The sequence below is a fragment of the Leuresthes tenuis genome, unplaced genomic scaffold, assembly GCF_036924035.1.
Source record: "Leuresthes tenuis unplaced genomic scaffold, fLeuTen1.0.hap1 SCAF_15, whole genome shotgun sequence".
Lineage (NCBI taxonomy): Eukaryota > Metazoa > Chordata > Actinopteri > Atheriniformes > Atherinopsidae > Leuresthes > Leuresthes tenuis.
This window is the reverse complement of record NW_027325369.1, coordinates 459,385-472,584: the sequence shown is the minus strand read 5'-3', so window position 1 is coordinate 472,584 and position 13,200 is coordinate 459,385. Positions and strand designations below refer to the sequence as shown.

Below are 13,200 nucleotides of genomic sequence, written 5' to 3'. Positions count from 1 at the left end.
GAACACTTTCCTCTCCACATTAATGTTCCTACAGAACACTGTCCTCTCCACATTAATGTTCCTACAGAACACTGTCCTCTCCAAATTAATGTTCCCACAGAACACTGTCCTCTCCACATTAATGTTCCCACAGAACACTGTCCTCTCCACATTAATGTCCCTACAGAACACTGTCCTCTCCACATTAATGTTCCCACAGAACACTGTCCTCTCCACATTAATGTCCCCACAGAACACTGTGCTCTCCACATTAATGTTCCCACAGAACACTGTCCTCTCCACATTAATGTCCCCACAGAACACTGTGCTCTCCACATTAATGTTCCCACAGAACACTGTGCTCTCCACATTAATGTTGCTACAGAACACTGTCCTGTCCACATTAATGTTCCCACAGAACATTGTCCTCTCCACATTAATGTTCCCACAGAACACTGTCCTTTCCACATTAATGATCCCACAGAACACTGTCCTCTCCACATTAATGTTCCTACAGAACACCGTCCTCTCCACATTAATGTTCCAACAGAACACTGTCCTCTCCACATTAATGTTCCCACAGAACACTGTCCTCTCCACATTAATGTTCCTACAGAACACCGTCCTCTCCACATTAATGTTCCTACAGAACACTGTCCTCTCCACATTAATATTCCCACAGAACACTATCCTCTCCACATTAATGTTCCTACAGAACACTGTCCTCTCCACATTAATGTTCCTACAGAACACTGTCCTCTCCAAATTAATGTTCCTACAGAACACTGTCCTCTCCACATTAATGTTCCTACACAACACTGTCCTCTCCACATTAATGATCCCATAGAATACTGTCCTCCACACATTAATGTTCCTACAGAACACCGTCCTCTCCACATTAATGTTCCTACAGAACACTGTCCTCCACACATTAATGTTCCTACAGAACACCGTCCTCTCCACATTAATGTTCCTACAGAACACTGTCCTCTCCAAATTAATGTTCCCACAGAACACTGTCCTCTCCACATTAATGTTCCTACAGAACACTGTCCTTTCCACATTAATGATCCCACAGAACACTGTCCTCTCCACATTAATGTTCCTACAGAACACCGTCCTCTCCACATTAATGTTCCAACAGAACACTGTCCTCTCCACATTAATGTTCCCACAGAACACTGTCCTCTCCACATTAATGTTCCTACAGAACACCGTCCTCTCCACATTAATGTTCCTACAGAACACTGTCCTCTCCACATTAATGTTCCTACAGAACACTGTCCTCTCCACATTAATGTTCCTACACAACACTGTCCTCTCCACATTAATGATCCCATAGAATACTGTCCTCCACACATTAATGTTCCTACAGAACACCGTCCTCTCCACATTAATGTTCCCACAGAACACTGTCCTCTCCACATTAATGTCCCTACAGAACACTGTCCTCTCCACATTAATGTTCCCACAGAACACCGTCCTCTCCACATTAATGTTCCAACAGAACACTGTCCTCTCCACATTAATGTTCCCACAGAACACTGTCCTCTCCACATTAATGTTCCTACAGAACACCGTCCTCTCCACATTAATGTTCCTACAGAACACTGTCCTCTCCACATTAATATTCCCACAGAACACTATCCTCTCCACATTAATGTTCCTACAGAACACTGTCCTCTCCACATTAATGTTCCTACAGAACACTGTCCTCTCCAAATTAATGTTCCTACAGAACACTGTCCTCTCCACATTAATGTTCCTACACAACACTGTCCTCTCCACATTAATGATCCCATAGAATACTGTCCTCCACACATTAATGTTCCTACAGAACACCGTCCTCTCCACATTAATGTTCCTACAGAACACTGTCCTCCACACATTAATGTTCCTACAGAACACCGTCCTCTCCACATTAATGTTCCTACAGAACACTGTCCTCCACACATTAATGTTCCTACAGAACACCGTCCTCTCCACATTAATGTTCCTACAGAACACTGTCCTCTCCACATTAATGTTCCTACAGAACACTGTCCTCTCCACATTAATGTTCCTACAGAACACTGTCCTCTCCACATTAATGTTCCTACAGAACACTGTCCTCCACACATTAATGTTCCTACAGAACACCGTCCTCTCCACATTAATGTTCCTACAGAACACTGTCCTCTCCAAATTAATGTTCCCACAGAACACTGTCCTCTCCACATTAATGTTCCTACAGAACACTGTCCTTTCCACATTAATGATCCCACAGAACACTGTCCTCTCCACATTAATGTTCCTACAGAACACCGTCCTCTCCACATTAATGTTCCAACAGAACACTGTCCTCTCCACATTAATGTTCCCACAGAACACTGTCCTCTCCACATTAATGTTCCTACAGAACACCGTCCTCTCCACATTAATGTTCCTACAGAACACTGTCCTCTCCACATTAATGTTCCTACAGAACACTGTCCTCTCCACATTAATGTTCCTACACAACACTGTCCTCTCCACATTAATGATCCCATAGAATACTGTCCTCCACACATTAATGTTCCTACAGAACACCGTCCTCTCCACATTAATGTTCCCACAGAACACTGTCCTCTCCACATTAATGTCCCTACAGAACACTGTCCTCTCCACATTAATGTTCCCACAGAACACTGTCCTCTCCACATTAATGTCCCCACAGAACACTGTCCTCTCCACATTAATGTCCCTACAGAACACTGTCCTCTCCACATTAATGTTCCCACAGAACACTGTCCTCTCCACATTAATGTCCCCACAGAACACTGTCCTCTCCACATTAATGTTGCTACAGAACACTGTCCTCTCCACATTAATGTTCCTACAGAACACTGTCCTCTCCACATTAATGTTCCTACAGAACACCGTCCTCTCCACATTAATGTTCCTACAGAACACTGTCCTCTCCACATTAATGTTCCTACAGAACACTGTCCTCTCCACATTAATGTTCCTACACAACACTGTCCTCTCCACATTAATGATCCCATAGAATACTGTCCTCCACACATTAATGTTCCTACAGAACACCGTCCTCTCCACATTAATGTTCCCACAGAACACTGTCCTCTCCACATTAATGTCCCTACAGAACACTGTCCTCTCCACATTAATGTTCCCACAGAACACTGTCCTCTCCACATTAATGTCCCCACAGAACACTGTCCTCTCCACATTAATGTCCCTACAGAACACTGTCCTCTCCACATTAATGTTCCCACAGAACACTGTCCTCTCCACATTAATGTCCCCACAGAACACTGTCCTCTCCACATTAATGTTGCTACAGAACACTGTCCTCTCCACATTAATGTTCCTACAGAACACTGTCCTCTCCACATTAATGTCCCCACAGAACACTGTCCTGTCCACATTAATGTTCCCACAGAACATTGTCCTCTCCACATTAATGTTCCTACAGAACACTGTCCTTTCCACATTAATGATCCCACAGAACACTGTCCTCTCCACATTAATGTTCCTACAGAACACTGTCCTCTCCACATTAATGTTCCAACAGAACACTGTCCTCTCCACATTAATGTTCCCACAGAACACTGTCCTCTCCACATTAATGTTCCTACAGAACACTGTCCTCTCCACATTAATGTTCCTACAGAACACCGTCCTCTCCACATTAATGTTCCCACAGAACACTGTCCTCTCCACATTAATGTTCCTACACAACACTGTCCTCTCCACATTAATGATCCCATAGAATACTGTCCTCCACACATTAATGTTCCTACAGAACACTGTCCTTTCCACATTAATGATCCCACAGAACACTGTCCTCTCCACATTAATGTTCCTACAGAACACTGTCCTCTCCACATTAATGTTCCAACAGAACACTGTCCTCTCCACATTAATGTTCCTACAGAACACTGTCCTCTCCACATTAATGTTCCTACAGAACACCGTCCTCTCCACATTAATGTTCCTACAGAACACTGTCCTCTCCACATTAATGTTCCTACAGAACACTGTCCTCTCCACATTAATGTTCCTACACAACACTGTCCTCTCCACATTAATGATCCCACAGAACACTGTCCTCCACACATTAATGTTCCTACAGAACACTGTCCTTTCCACATTAATGATCCCACAGAACACTGTCCTCTCCACATTAATGTTCCTACAGAACACTGTCCTCTCCACATTAATGTTCCAACAGAACACTGTCCTCTCCACATTAATGTTCCAACAGAACACTGTCCTCTCCACATTAATGTTCCCACAGAACACTATCCTTTCCACATTAATGTTCCTACAGAACACTGTCCTCTCCACATTAATGTTCTTACAGAACACTGTCCTCTCCATATTAATGTTCCTAAAGAACACTGTCCTCTTCATATTAATGTTCCCACAGAACACTATCCTTTCCACATTAATGTTCCTACACAACACTGTCCTCTCCACATTAATGATCCCACAGAACACTGTCCTCTCCACATTAATGTTCCTACAGAACACTGTCCTCTCCACATTAATGTTCCCACAGATCACTGTCCTCTCCACATTAATGATCCCATAGAATACTGTCCTCCACACATTAATGTTCCTACAGAACACCGTCCTCTCCACATTAATGTTCCTACAGAACACTGTCCTCTCCACATTAATGTTCCTACACAACACTGTCCTCTCCACATTAATGTTCCTACAGAACACTGTCCTCTCCACATTAATGTTCCTACACAACACTGTCCTCTCCACATTAATGATCCCATAGAATACTGTCCTCCACACATTAATGTTCCTACAGAACACTGTCCTTTCCACATTAATGATCCCACAGAACACTGTCCTCTCCACATTAATGTTCCTACAGAACACTGTCCTCTCCACATTAATGTTCCAACAGAACACTGTCCTCTCCACATTAATGTTCCTACAGAACACTGTCCTCTCCACATTAATGTTCCTACAGAACACCGTCCTCTCCACATTAATGTTCCTACAGAACACTGTCCTCTCCACATTAATGTTCCTACAGAACACTGTCCTCTCCACATTAATGTTCCTACACAACACTGTCCTCTCCACATTAATGATCCCACAGAACACTGTCCTCCACACATTAATGTTCCTACAGAACACTGTCCTTTCCACATTAATGATCCCACAGAACACTGTCCTCTCCACATTAATGTTCCCACAGAACACTGTCCTCTCCACATTAATGTTCCAACAGAACACTGTCCTCTCCACATTAATGTTCCCACAGAACACTATCCTTTCCACATTAATGTTCCTACAGAACACTGTCCTCTCCACATTAATGTTCTTACAGAACACTGTCCTCTCCATATTAATGTTCCTAAAGAACACTGTCCTCTTCACATTAATGTTCCCACAGAACACTATCCTTTCCACATTAATGTTCCTACACAACACTGTCCTCTCCACATTAATGATCCCACAGAACACTGTCCTCTCCACATTAATGTTCCTACAGAACACTGTCCTCTCCACATTAATGTTCCCACAGATCACTGTCCTCTCCACATTAATGTTCCCACAGAACAATATCCTTTCCACATTAATGTTCCTACAGAACACTGTCCTCTCCACATTAATGTTCCTAAAGAACACTGTCCTCTCCACATTAATGTTCCTAAAGATACTGTCCTCTCCACATTAATGTCCCAACAAAACACTGTCCTCTCCACATTAATGTTCCTACACAACACTGTCCTCTCCACATTAATATTCCTACAGAACACTGTCCTCTCCACATTAATGTTCCTACAGAACACTGTCCTCTCCACATTAATGTTCCTAAAGAACACTGTCCTCTCCACATTAATGTTCCTAAAGAACACTGTCCTCTCCACATTAATGTTCCTACACAACACTGTCCTCTCCACATTAATGTTCCCACAGAACACTGTCCTCTCCACATTAATGATCCTAAAGAACACTGTCCTCTCCACATTAATGTTCCCACAGAACACTGTCCTTTCCACATTAATCTCCCTACAGAACACTGTCCTCTCCACATTAATGTTCCCACAGAACACTGTCCTCTCAACATTAATGTTCCTACAGAACACTGTCCTCTCCACATTAATGTTCCTACACAACACTGTCCTATCCACATTAATGTTCTTACAGAACACTGTCCTCTCCACATTAATGTTCCTACAGAACACTATCCTCTCCACATTAATGTTCCCACAGAACACTGTCCTCTCCACATTAATGTTCCTACAGAACACTGTCCTCTCCACATTAATGTTCCCACAGAACACTGTCCTCTCCACATTAATGTCCCAACAAAACACTGTCCTCTCCACATTAATGTTCCTACAGAACACTGTCCTCTCCATATTAATGTTCCTAAAGAACACTGTCCTCTCCACATGAATGTTCCTACAGAACACTGTCCTCTCTACATTAATGTTCCTACAGAACACTGTCCTCTCCACATTAATGTTCCCACAGAACACTGTCCACTCCACATTAATGTTTACACAGAACACTGTCCTCTCCACATTAATGTCCCTACAGAACACTGTCCTCTCCACATTAATGTTCTTACAGAACACTGTCCTCTCCACATTAATGTTCCTACAGAACACTGTCCTCTCCACATTAATGTTCCTAAAGAACACTGTCCTCTCCACATTAATGTTCTTACAGAACACTGTCCTCTCCACATTAATGTTCCCACACTACACTGTCCTCTCCACATTAATGTTCCCACAGAACACTGTCCTCTCCACATTATTGTTCCAACACAACACTGTCCTCTCCACATTAATGTTCCTACAGAACACCGTCCTCTCCACATTAATGTTCCTAAAGAACACTATCCTCTCCACATTAATGTTCCTACAGAACACTGTCCTCTCCACATTAATGTTCCTACAGAACACTGTCCTCTCCACATTAATTATCCCACAGAACACTGTCCTCTCCACATTAATGTCCCAAAAAAACACTGTCCTCTCCACATTAATGTTCCTAAAGAACACTGTCCTCTCCACATGAATGTTCCTACAGAACACTGTCCTCTCTACATTAATGTTCCTACAGAACACTGTCCTCTCCACATTAATGTTCCCACAGAACACTGTCCTCTCCACATTAATTATCCCACAGAACACTGTCCTCTCCACATTAATGTCCCAAAAAAACACTGTCCTCTCCATATTAATGTTCCTAAAGAACACTGTCCTCTCCACATGAATGTTCCCACAGAACACTGTCCTCTCCACATTAATGTTCCCACAGAACACTATCCTCTCCACATTAATGTTCCTACAGAACACTGTGCTCTCCACATTAATGTTCCTACAGAACACTGTCCTCTCCACATTAATGATCCCACAGAACACTGTCCTCTCCACATTAATGTTCCTACAGAACACTGTCCTCTCCACATTAATGTTCCCACAGAACACTGTCCTCTCCACATTAATGTTCCTACAGAACACTGTCCTCTCCACATTAATGTTCCTACAGAACACTGTCCTCTCCACATTAATGTTCCTACACAACACTGTCCTCTCCACATTAATGATCCCATAGAATACTGTCCTCCACACATTAATGTTCCTACAGAACACTGTCCTCTCCACATTAATGTTCCTACAGAACACTGTCCTCTCCACATTAATGTTCCTACAGAACACCGTCCTCTCCACATTAATGTTCCTACAGAACACTGTCCTCTCCACATTAATGTTCCTACAGAACACTGTCCTCTCCACATTAATGTTCCTACACAACACTGTCCTCTCCACATTAATGATCCCATAGAATACTGTCCTCCACACATTAATGTTCCTACAGAACACTGTCCTTTCCACATTAATGATCCCACAGAACACTGTCCTCTCCACATGAATGTTCCTACAGAACACTGTCCTCTCCACATTAATGTTCCAACAGAACACTGTCCTCTCCACATTAATGTTCCCACAGAACACTGTCCTCTCCACATTAATGTTCCTACAGAACACTGTCCTCTCCACATTAATGTTCCTACAGAACACTGTCCTCTCCACATTAATGTTCCTACAGAACACTGTCCTCTCCACATTAATGTTCCTACAGAACACTGTCCTCTCCACATTAATGTTCCTACACAACACTGTCCTCTCCACATTAATGATCCCATAGAATACTGTCCTCCACACATTAATGTTCCTACAGAACACTGTCCTCTCCACATTAATGTTCCTACAGAACACTGTCCTCTCCACATTAATGTTCCTACAGAACACTGTCCTCTCCACATTAATGTTCCTACACAACACTGTCCTCTCCACATTAATGTTCCTACAGAACACTGTCCTCTCCACATTAATGTTCCTACACAACACTGTCCTCTCCACATTAATGATCCCATAGAATACTGTCCTCCACACATTAATGTTCCTACAGAACACTGTCCTCTCCACATTAATGTTCCCACAGAACACTGTCCTCTCCACATTAATGTTCCTACAGAACACTGTCCTCTCCACATTAATGTTCCTACAGAACACTGTCCTCTCCACATTAATGTTCCCACAGAACACTATCCTCTCCACATTAATGTTCCTACAGAACACTGTGCTCTCCACATTAATGTTCCTACAGAACACTGTCCTCTCCACATTAATGATCCCACAGAACACTGTCCTCTCCACATTAATGTTCCTACAGAACACTGTCCTCTCCACATTAATGTTCCCACAGAACACTGTCCTCTCCACATTAATGTTCCTACAGAACACTGTCCTCTCCACATTAATGTTCCTACAGAACACTGTCCTCTCCACATTAATGTTCCTACACAACACTGTCCTCTCCACATTAATGATCCCATAGAATACTGTCCTCCACACATTAATGTTCCTACAGAACACTGTCCTCTCCACATTAATGTTCCTACAGAACACTGTCCTCTCCACATTAATGTTCCTACAGAACACCGTCCTCTCCACATTAATGTTCCTACAGAACACTGTCCTCTCCACATTAATGTTCCTACAGAACACTGTCCTCTCCACATTAATGTTCCTACACAACACTGTCCTCTCCACATTAATGATCCCATAGAATACTGTCCTCCACACATTAATGTTCCTACAGAACACTGTCCTTTCCACATTAATGATCCCACAGAACACTGTCCTCTCCACATTAATGTTCCTACAGAACACTGTCCTCTCCACATTAATGTTCCAACAGAACACTGTCCTCTCCACATTAATGTTCCCACAGAACACTGTCCTCTCCACATTAATGTTCCTACAGAACACTGTCCTCTCCACATTAATGTTCCTACAGAACACTGTCCTCTCCACATTAATGTTCCTACAGAACACTGTCCTCTCCACATTAATGTTCCTACAGAACACTGTCCTCTCCACATTAATGTTCCTACACAACACTGTCCTCTCCACATTAATGATCCCATAGAATACTGTCCTCCACACATTAATGTTCCTACAGAACACTGTCCTCTCCACATTAATGTTCCTACAGAACACCGTCCTCTCCACATTAATGTTCCTACAGAACACTGTCCTCTCCACATTAATGTTCCTACACAACACTGTCCTCTCCACATTAATGTTCCTACAGAACACTGTCCTCTCCACATTAATGTTCCTACACAACACTGTCCTCTCCACATTAATGATCCCATAGAATACTGTCCTCCACACATTAATGTTCCTACAGAACACTGTCCTCTCCACATTAATGTTCCCACAGAACACTGTCCTCTCCACATTAATGTTCCTACAGAACACTGTCCTCTCCACATTAATGTTCCTACAGAACACTGTCCTCTCCACATTAATGTTCCTACAGAACACTGTCCTCTCCACATTAATGTTCCTACAGAACACTGTCCTCTCCACATTAATGTTCCTACACAACACTGTCCTCTCCACATTAATGATCCCATAGAATACTGTCCTCCACACATTAATGTTCCTACAGAACACTGTCCTCTCCACATTAATGTTCCTACAGAACACCGTCCTCTCCACATTAATGTTCCTACAGAACACTGTCCTCTCCACATTAATGTTCCTACACAACACTGTCCTCTCCACATTAATGTTCCTACAGAACACTGTCCTCTCCACATTAATGTTCCTACAGAACACTGTCCTCTCCACATTAATGTTCCTACAGAACACCGTCCTCTCCACATTAATGTTCCTACAGAACACTGTCCTCTCCACATTAATGTTCCTACAGAACACTGTCCTCTCCACATTAATGTTCCTACACAACACTGTCCTCTCCACATTAATGATCCCATAGAATACTGTCCTCCACACATTAATGTTCCTACAGAACACTGTCCTTTCCACATTAATGATCCCACAGAACACTGTCCTCTCCACATGAATGTTCCTACAGAACACTGTCCTCTCCACATTAATGTTCCAACAGAACACTGTCCTCTCCACATTAATGTTCCTACAGAACACTGTCCTCTCCACATTAATGTTCCTACAGAACACTGTCCTCTCCACATTAATGTTCCTACAGAACACTGTCCTCTCCACATTAATGTTCCTACAGAACACTGTCCTCTCCACATTAATGTTCCTACAGAACACTGTCCTCTCCACATTAATGTTCCTACACAACACTGTCCTCTCCACATTAATGATCCCATAGAATACTGTCCTCCACACATTAATGTTCCTACAGAACACTGTCCTCTCCACATTAATGTTCCTACAGAACACTGTCCTCTCCACATTAATGTTCCTACAGAACACTGTCCTCTCCACATTAATGTTCCTACACAACACTGTCCTCTCCACATTAATGTTCCTACAGAACACTGTCCTCTCCACATTAATGTTCCTACACAACACTGTCCTCTCCACATTAATGATCCCATAGAATACTGTCCTCCACACATTAATGTTCCTACAGAACACTGTCCTCTCCACATTAATGTTCCCACAGAACACTGTCCTCTCCACATTAATGTTCCTACAGAACACTGTCCTCTCCACATTAATGTTCCTACAGAACACTGTCCTCTCCACATTAATGTTCCCACAGAACACTATCCTCTCCACATTAATGTTCCTACAGAACACTGTGCTCTCCACATTAATGTTCCTACAGAACACTGTCCTCTCCACATTAATGATCCCACAGAACACTGTCCTCTCCACATTAATGTTCCTACAGAACACTGTCCTCTCCACATTAATGTTCCCACAGAACACTGTCCTCTCCACATTAATGTTCCTACAGAACACTGTCCTCTCCACATTAATGTTCCTACAGAACACTGTCCTCTCCACATTAATGTTCCTACACAACACTGTCCTCTCCACATTAATGATCCCATAGAATACTGTCCTCCACACATTAATGTTCCTACAGAACACTGTCCTCTCCACATTAATGTTCCTACAGAACACTGTCCTCTCCACATTAATGTTCCTACAGAACACCGTCCTCTCCACATTAATGTTCCTACAGAACACTGTCCTCTCCACATTAATGTTCCTACAGAACACTGTCCTCTCCACATTAATGTTCCTACACAACACTGTCCTCTCCACATTAATGATCCCATAGAATACTGTCCTCCACACATTAATGTTCCTACAGAACACTGTCCTTTCCACATTAATGATCCCACAGAACACTGTCCTCTCCACATTAATGTTCCTACAGAACACTGTCCTCTCCACATTAATGTTCCAACAGAACACTGTCCTCTCCACATTAATGTTCCCACAGAACACTGTCCTCTCCACATTAATGTTCCTACAGAACACTGTCCTCTCCACATTAATGTTCCTACAGAACACTGTCCTCTCCACATTAATGTTCCTACAGAACACTGTCCTCTCCACATTAATGTTCCTACAGAACACTGTCCTCTCCACATTAATGTTCCTACACAACACTGTCCTCTCCACATTAATGATCCCATAGAATACTGTCCTCCACACATTAATGTTCCTACAGAACACTGTCCTCTCCACATTAATGTTCCTACAGAACACCGTCCTCTCCACATTAATGTTCCTACAGAACACTGTCCTCTCCACATTAATGTTCCTACACAACACTGTCCTCTCCACATTAATGTTCCTACAGAACACTGTCCTCTCCACATTAATGTTCCTACACAACACTGTCCTCTCCACATTAATGATCCCATAGAATACTGTCCTCCACACATTAATGTTCCTACAGAACACTGTCCTCTCCACATTAATGTTCCCACAGAACACTGTCCTCTCCACATTAATGTTCCTACAGAACACTGTCCTCTCCACATTAATGTTCCTACAGAACACTGTCCTCTCCACATTAATGTTCCTACAGAACACTGTCCTCTCCACATTAATGTTCCTACAGAACACTGTCCTCTCCACATTAATGTTCCTACACAACACTGTCCTCTCCACATTAATGATCCCATAGAATACTGTCCTCCACACATTAATGTTCCTACAGAACACTGTCCTCTCCACATTAATGTTCCTACAGAACACCGTCCTCTCCACATTAATGTTCCTACAGAACACTGTCCTCTCCACATTAATGTTCCTACACAACACTGTCCTCTCCACATTAATGTTCCTACAGAACACTGTCCTCTCCACATTAATGTTCCTACACAACACTGTCCTCTCCACATTAATGATTCCATAGAATACTGTCCTCCACATATTAATGTTCCTACAGAACACTGTCCTTTCCACATTAATGATCCCACAGAATACTGTCCTCTCCACATTAATGTTCCTACAGAACACTGTCCTCTCAACATTAATGTTCCAACAGAACACTGTCCTCTCCACATTAATGTTCCCACAGAACACTGTCCTCTCCACATTAATGTTCCTACAGAACACTGTCCTCTCCACATTAATGTTCCTACAGAACACCGTCCTCTCCACATTAATGTTCCTACAGAACACTGTCCTCTCCACATTAATGTTCCTAGAGAACACTGTCCTCTCCACATTAATGTTCCTACACAACACTGTCCTCTCCACATTAATGATCCCACAGAACACTGTCCTCCACACATTAATGTTCCTACAGAACACTGTCCTTTCCACATTAATGATCCCACAGAACACTGTCCTCTCCACATTAATGTTCCTACAGAACACTGTCCTCTCCACATTAATGTTCCAACAGAACACTGTCCTCTCCACATTAATGTTCCCACAG

General features: G+C 42.7%; 1 protein-coding gene across 1 annotated transcript in view; it reads left to right on the top strand.

Annotated features, from left to right (window-relative positions):
- The window catches only part of clec14a (C-type lectin domain containing 14A), a 483,122-nt gene that overhangs the window by 212,236 nt on the left and 257,686 nt on the right, over nt 1-13,200 (top strand). The gene's annotated exons all lie outside the window — the stretch shown is intronic.